Below are 7674 nucleotides of genomic sequence, written 5' to 3'. Positions count from 1 at the left end.
ATGATGCGGTGGAAATCTATATGGATGACTTCACTCCTTATGGGTCCAACTTCAAGGAAGCATTGTCCAATCTGGGAAGAGTCCTAACCAAATGCATTGAGATGAACCTGTCCCTTAGTCCTGAAAAATGTGAATTCTTGATGACTGAGGGGACCGTGCTAGGCCATACCATTTCTTGCCAAGGGTTACAAGTGGATCCTAACAAAATTGCTCTCATCAAGAAGGTTCCACCTCCCCAAAAGGTAAGGGATGTTCAGAGTTTCTTAGGATTAGCGGGGTATTACAGGAGATTCATTAAAGACTTCAGCAAGCTAGCCTCACCATTGTTTGGTTTGTTGGCAAAAGATGTGGAGTTTAAATGGACTGACGATTGTCAGAGGGCTTTGAATGAATTAAAGGACAAGTTGGTGTCTGCCCCAATCTTGAGAGGTCCCAACTGGGCCCTACCTTTCCACATCCACACTGATGCCTCGAACAAAGCCATAGGGGCAGCCTTAGGACAAGTTGAACAAAAACTTCCGTATGCCATTTACTTTGTCAGCAAAAACTTGTCCAAAGCAGAACTGAATTACACTGTAACCGAGAAAGAATTCTTGGCTGTGGTCCATGCACTGAACAAGTTCCGACATTATATCACTGGCTATCAAACATTTGTACATATTGATCATGCTGCAATTAGATATTTAATGAATAAACCAGATGTGAATGCTCGTATTATTAGATGGTTACTTTTGTTGCAACAGTTTGATTTGACCATTGTTGACAAACCAGGTAAAGAAAATGTTGTTGCTGACTTTTTATCTAGATTGGATCTATCTGCAGATGAGGATGGAACAGTGGATGACCAGATGCCCGATGAACATCTGTTTGCTATCTCAGTACTCTCTCTATGGTTTGCTGATATAGCAAACTACCTTGTTTCAGCACAGTTCCCTCCGCACCTATCTTCAACAGAGAAGAGCAGAATCATCAGAAAAAGTGCCTCATTCACTTGGATCGGGGGCAACCTGTTCAAGCTTGGCCCTGATTAGATCTTAAGGCGTTGTGTAAGGGAGGAGGAAGTCTTTGATATCCTACTCACCTGTCATGATGGGCCTTGTGGAGGACATTTTGCAGCAAAGAGGACTGCCTTCAAAATCCTGCAGGCAGGCTACTATTGGCCCACTCTTCATCAAGATGTCAGAAGGTATATCAGCCAATGTGACCGATGCCAAAGAATGGGGAAACCAACTCAAAGGGATGAGATGCCTCTCCAACCTCAAGTGACTCTTGAGCCATTTGAGAAGTGGGGTATGGACTTTGTGGGTCCAATCAACCCTCCTTCGAGGGAAAGGTCTTACATCATTGTGTGCACTGACTACCTGAAAAAGTGGGCAGAAACTAAGGCAATCAAAGCAGCAACAGAAGAAAAGGTGGCCGAGTTCTTAAGAGAAAACATCTTCTACAAGTTTGGCTACCCCAGAGAGCTAGTCACCGATCAAGGAAGCCAGTTCACATCCAACTTAATTGAAGACCTACTAGCTCATCACAAAATCAAGCATAGGACTTCCACCCCCTATCATCCACAGGCAAATGGGCAAGTGGAAGTCACCAACAGAGCATTGGAAGGGATTTTGACTAAGGTGGTGAGCAGCAGTAGGAAAGATTGGGCAGATCACCTGGTCGAGGCCACATGGGCTTACAACACCACCTGGAAGACCACAACCGGCTTCACACCTTATGAGCTGGTCTATGGGAAGAAAGCTTTGCTGTCCATTGAATTTGAATACAACACTTTGAGGATGGCAGCTCAGCTGGACCTAGATCTCAGCCATGCGCAACAAGAAAGGCTATTGCAGCTGAATGGACTGGACGAGCACCGAATGCAGGCCCTCCTTCACTCAGAAGTGGTTCAACTTCAGAGAAAGGTGTGGCATGACCAACACCTCAATGACAAGCAATTCCAGCCAGGAGATTGGGCGCTGTTGTATGACTCCAGGTACAAAGATTTCAAGGGGAAGTTGAGAACCAGATGGCTGGGACCATATGCAGTGGACAAATGTCATGACAATGGATCTGTTCTTATTCGGACCATTGATGAGGAGTCCATCCCCATGCTTGTCAATGGGCATCGACTGAAGATCTATAGGAAACCTCTCTCAAGACAGGAGTTCATCAAAACTGTGGAGAAATTAGTGATGGTCATAGAGAAGGGTTCTGCCTCTGCTTTAGGCATACCCTGAAAGATCTAAGAAAAAAAAAAAAAGAAAAAAAAAAAGAAAAAAATAAAGATCCTTGTGGGAAAACCTTTCTGAGGCTCCCAAGGCAGGTGGTAGGGGTGAAAACCTCATTGAGGCGCCCCTATTGTCTTTCAAAAAAAAAAAAAAAAAGGAATTTGAAAAAGATCCTTGAGTGAAAACCTCTCTGAGGCGCTTAAGGCAGATGGCAAGGGTGAAAACCTCATTGAGGCGCCCCTGCTATCTTTCAAAAAAAAAAAAAAAAAGGAAAAGAGAAAAAAAGAGAGAAAAAAACAATAAGCAAAAAAGACAGGGACAACAAGTTTATAATGTGGAAATGCATGCAGGTTGCAGGTGTTCTATGAAGGAGAGGAGGTCTCTCAACTCAAAGTCAAGGATCCTTATCATGCTGCCAGGAGACCTCACCAGCACCTCCTCCAAGAATACTCATCTTCTCCAAGTTATGGGCACGATTTCATCACAGCTTAAGCCTTCTACAGGAAGGTGCAGACTTTCCACAGGAAGTTCTGTATTTCTACAGGAAACTTCCTGTAGAAGTTTTGGATGGCCCAGAACTGATTGTATGAGGAGATCTAACGACCAAGGTTCAGCATGAAGGCATGCAAGCTACTATTTTCACCCTCACACACTGCTGTCACCTCCTTCTACCACCCCTGTCGACATGCAATGAAGATACCTGCACAATCAAAGCAGATCATTGAGTTATCAAGAGAAAGCAATTTTTGAAATGAAAAAAACGCTGAGATGCCATGCCATACCCATCCCAGCTATCTAAGAGCCCTGTGAGCATGATCGTGAGGCCACTGTCTTCATCGTGCAGCATGCACCCGAGGAGGAAAAACTGCTACAGGACATCCTGCAGGAGTCCCGTAGCAGTTAAGCCAACTAGAGTGTACACCATTCCATCGCCTGCAACATGCAAGGATCACGCGGGCACATGCAGCCGAATCACAAGATTCATCGTCAGCAGCCTGTGAAGAGGAACCTCCGGACCTGTGCAATCACGCAGTAGTAAACAAATCTACTCATTGTCGTCCAAAAGCCTGAAGAATCATGTCGCGGCCGCACAGGTAAGTGCCTCGCCCTTTCTTCCGTCGAATTGCATGAATTTTACTTTGAAATGTTTGCGAAGTGTGAAGTGAATGGGTTGAGCGGTCGTATGGCCATTCGACTGGCCACGTCGACCAGTCAGTGGTCTAGTCGGATGTGTGAATGGTGGTCATGGCAAAAGGAACGGGCAGTGCACACGTGAGAGCCATCTAGTCGGGGAGAAACGAGTTTTAACAGAAATGACGGCGGCGGATCTACGGGGAACGATGTGGCAGTAAGGGAACTTGCAGACGAATGATGGAGTGACGTCGTCCAATGGTCCGGCAGGGACAGCTCACCCCCGCGCCACGGATTCCGCCGGATTCAAATCTAATCGGCTAGATTGCCACCCCACGCATTTATCATTCACCGTTTGAAAGTCGAGTGAGCATCCGGATTCCTCTGAAGCTCGACACTCCAAGTCTTTGGCCGTTCGAATGCCTGTTAAGCAGCACAGAGAGCGCAGACCCACTGCAGTATCCTCCAGAATTCGTGCACTGCTTCTACAGGAAAGCTGCTTCTACAGGAAATTGGGTTCCTCACGTCAAAAGGTGGCGGATTAAAAAGGTAAGCCTGAACCTTCCATGCAATTGGTTTCGAGGGTGGCAGAGTCGACGTTCTACAGTCTGGTCGTAAAAAAATTTGCAAGTATTGTCTGCCGTTGCATGAATTGTCGTCCTACAGGATGTGAGTTATAATTAAGCCGTGTTAAGGTCGTCGGGAGATAAGTTTTTGTGAATTGTATGCGTGGTAGAGGCGTAATTCTACACTCTGTCCCAGTAGGCCAATTTTCTTCCGCACCCGCCACCTCCAGCTAACGCAACAGTTTTTCACCATGCCGGGTGGGTTCATCAGAAGGGAACCAACCGACTCAACAAAGCTAAGAGAAAATCCTGAGGTGGTGGAGCTGTTCACGCAAGCGCAATGGATGTCATTCTGCGACAAATTGCAGGGCTATGACGATGAGATGGTCGAGGAGTTCTTGCAAGCTCTGAGGCCGAAATCCAAAACATTGGCCACTGTCAACTTCAGGGGTTTGAGTCTCAGACTCACTCCACAATTTATCAGCCGAGTTACTGAGCTCCGAATGGGATTACCATGGGATAAAGAAGAAAGGAAATTGGGCCAACAGGCTAAGAAAGAATTCTTTCCACCAGAGGAGGAATTATCAGAAGATAAAAACGGGGTTCGTAGAACCAGCTTACTGCCACTGTGGAGTGAAGTTAGCCTTCAGATTATGAAGTACATCACCTGCGAAGGTCAGTTTAGCATTGTATATGGGTACCATTTTCGGTTACTCATGGAATTAAGGCATCAGATGGACCTACCTGTAGAAAACAAACTAAGTATCCCCTACTTTCTACTACAGTCTCTGATTGAATGTGCCACCAAGTTGAAAGAAGGCAGACCAGACCAAGTAGCCCACCATGGACTCATTAAACTCCTCGTGGAGGATGCGCTCCACACATACAAGGTTCCCCTCTCATGGGAAGCCTTCAGAAATTTGACCAAGGATGGTGATATAAAGATGCTGACCGAAGAGCTCGGTTCATCTAGCAGTGAGGAGAAGGAGTCAGTGCCCGTAGGGAAGAAAGAAAAAGGCCAGAAGACCATGACCACGGAGCAGAAGAAAGAGCAAAAGAAGAAACAAGAGAAAAAGGGTGCCAAAGAAAAGGATGACACACCCATGTTGACGGCCAGAGAGAGAAGATTACAAAGCAGAGTGGACAAGGCCGAGAAGGTCCACATCAGCAAAGGTACCTCAACAACAGCTGCAACCAAGTCAAAAAGTAAAACACATTCAGCAAAACAAACTAAAGCGGTGCCACCTGTTTCTACAGGAAAACCGAAACCGGCTTCTACAGGAAGCCAGAAATCAACTGAAAAAGAGTCTTCTACAGGAAGCCCTGAGAAAGCGAAACCCAAGGAGAAGAAAGCTGACATTCTTGCAAGGGAGGCAGCAGCCGTGCTGGCCGCCCTCAGTACACCTCCTAAGCCAAAGGAGAAGAGAAAGAGGGAGACCCCTCTATATTTTAAAGCTAGAAGAAGTGTGAGAATAAAGACGGGCAAGCCACAGCCTCCATCCAGCAGCCCAATCATTATCGAAGATGCCCCTACTTCGCCCAAGGAGAGGTCCCCCTCAAAGATATCAGTCACCTATGAGAGGGGGAGCCTGAAGAAAACTACTTGGAAGGATAGGTTGGACCAATTGGCCTCGAAAGCCCGGCTATAGGATGCTGAAGATGCTCTACAGGAAACCTTAGCCCGGCTTAAGGAAACAGAGAGAATGGAAGGAGAAGCACCCTCATCACCACCGAGGGAGGGCGAAGTAGAGCCACCAAAAGAAGTAGAGAAGGAGCATATTCCAGAGCCTAGCCCTCAGCCAAGTCTGAGTTCATATTACAACTTCTTAGAGGCTGGCAAAATTATACCTCAAAAATTCATTGTGCCACTGTTCTTTGCATTGGAGGAAGAGAGAGTACGTACACACACGTGGATGAAAATAGCCAAGTCAAGGGGTGTGGCGGACATAGGTCCCTTGCAGGAGCAGCTCAAGGAGGCCAGAAGTGAATTGGCCATGGCTAAACACGTGGCAAATTGCCAACGAGTTTTCCTACAGGAAGAAAACGAAAAGCTGAGATTGCAGCTACAGGAGCTGAGGACAGGAACAGGTACATCCTCCAGGGACACCACAACAGAACAGCAAGGCAAAAAGGAACTGCAAACCGGTCTTGAGGAGCCAACCTTGCATCTACAGGAAGCAAAACAACAAGCACAAATTGAGGTGCAAGCTCTCAGACAACAGCTGCAGCAGAAAGAGGCACAATTGGCCTGCATGGCCAGTTGGGCCATGGATGCTATCCAATGCAGACAGCCGGCCAAATCCTATGGCCTGTACCTGAAAGACCAATGGCTGCAATTTCAAATCAATACCTTGGCGCAAAGGGGTATCTCTCAGCAATTCACTGAATTATGCAGTACCAGCTCATCAGAGGATAAGGCCAAATTAGCGGAGTTCTACCTCCATAATTTGGCCCTGCCTAATGTAATTTCATGGGATCCCAATACGGCCTTGGGAGATATGCAATTAATGGCATTTGCCTCATGGTTGAACCATGAGGACAAAAGAGCAGCAGAAGCCAAAGCGGTCATGAACCGAGAGCTGAATGAGCCATTGCTAATCAGACCAGAACCAGGGGATCTAGTTGCACTAATCTCGGCACACCAACACTTGTCCACTGACCCTCAAGCTTCATTGAGATATATGGATCAGCAGGCCCAAGCCATAGCGCATTTTGAGGACATGGAGAGACTGTTAGGAGACAACGCTGTCCAAGCTTGCACCCGCCGATGGAATACATTGGCCCACAGTCTGAAAATCAGAGAGTATCATACCCCAACTAGGATGAGGGAAGCTCTAGTACGGGTGGCCCTCTATAAGAAATCCATGCAAAACCTCCAGGCCAGCTGGATTGGCCTCAAGCTAAGCCCACCACTACTGCTAGGATTGATGGAAGGCAGCACAGAGAAAGATGATAATGAACAGTGGGAAGAGGTGAACAGAAAGGCTGGGTTCCATGTCAGCAAGGAGGACACTACTACAGAGGCTTGGGATGTAAGGGTGGCAGTAAAGGCAATGAAGGATGAAGAGCTGGACTAGTTGCTCAAGGATGAGCAAATATTTTAGCTGGGGGGTGATGATGAGCCCCAAATTTGGTAACATTTTGGGCTCATTTGGCCTACTTACCCTTGCTCAACCCTTCATTTTTTATCACTTATGCATCATTTCTTAGTATATTCATGTTATTTGTAGGAAGGAGGGTAGTCACTATTCCTAGGTGGCTAATACATGTTTATTTCAGGTTTTTTGACATTAAATGGAGCAAAACCACGTAGATGAAGGCAAGGAGACAACCAAGGTGGCATTGCGGTTTTGTAGGAAGGTTGTCCACAGCCTTGAATGGCCTTCCTCGTGATCTCCACCCCAACTCCGAGCTCCAACAGCTATCAACACCGAGCTAGAAGGCAACCAACGGATTCTAAGGGAACAGCAGTTTACTTTTAGTTGGTCAGCCAAGCCCCACTAATTTAGGAAGCCAGCTTGGCCCTCATAATGTATAAATATTGAGGCTGTAGCCTTCGATGGGAACTTTTGAAACTTTGTTGTTCATTCTAGACTACGAGCTGATAGCTCTGTTTTGCTTTTTGTAAGCCATTTTTGGCATGTTATCAGACTTTTGACTATTATCTCTTAATGAATAAGCAGGCAGATTTGAGGCAGCTCTGAGTTCTTAAAGGAGCTTAAGCTCTCAGGGTTGGGCCCAACCTGAGAGCCTAAGGCTTCCTT

This window comes from Pinus tabuliformis, chromosome 8 (genome assembly GCF_031772625.1).
Source record: "Pinus tabuliformis cultivar Carrire ecotype Pingquan chromosome 8, CPIR1, whole genome shotgun sequence".
In the NCBI taxonomy this organism is placed as follows: Eukaryota; Viridiplantae; Streptophyta; class Pinopsida; order Pinales; family Pinaceae; genus Pinus; species Pinus tabuliformis.
The sequence above is the reverse complement of the archived record's forward strand: the minus strand, read 5'-3'. Positions refer to the sequence as shown.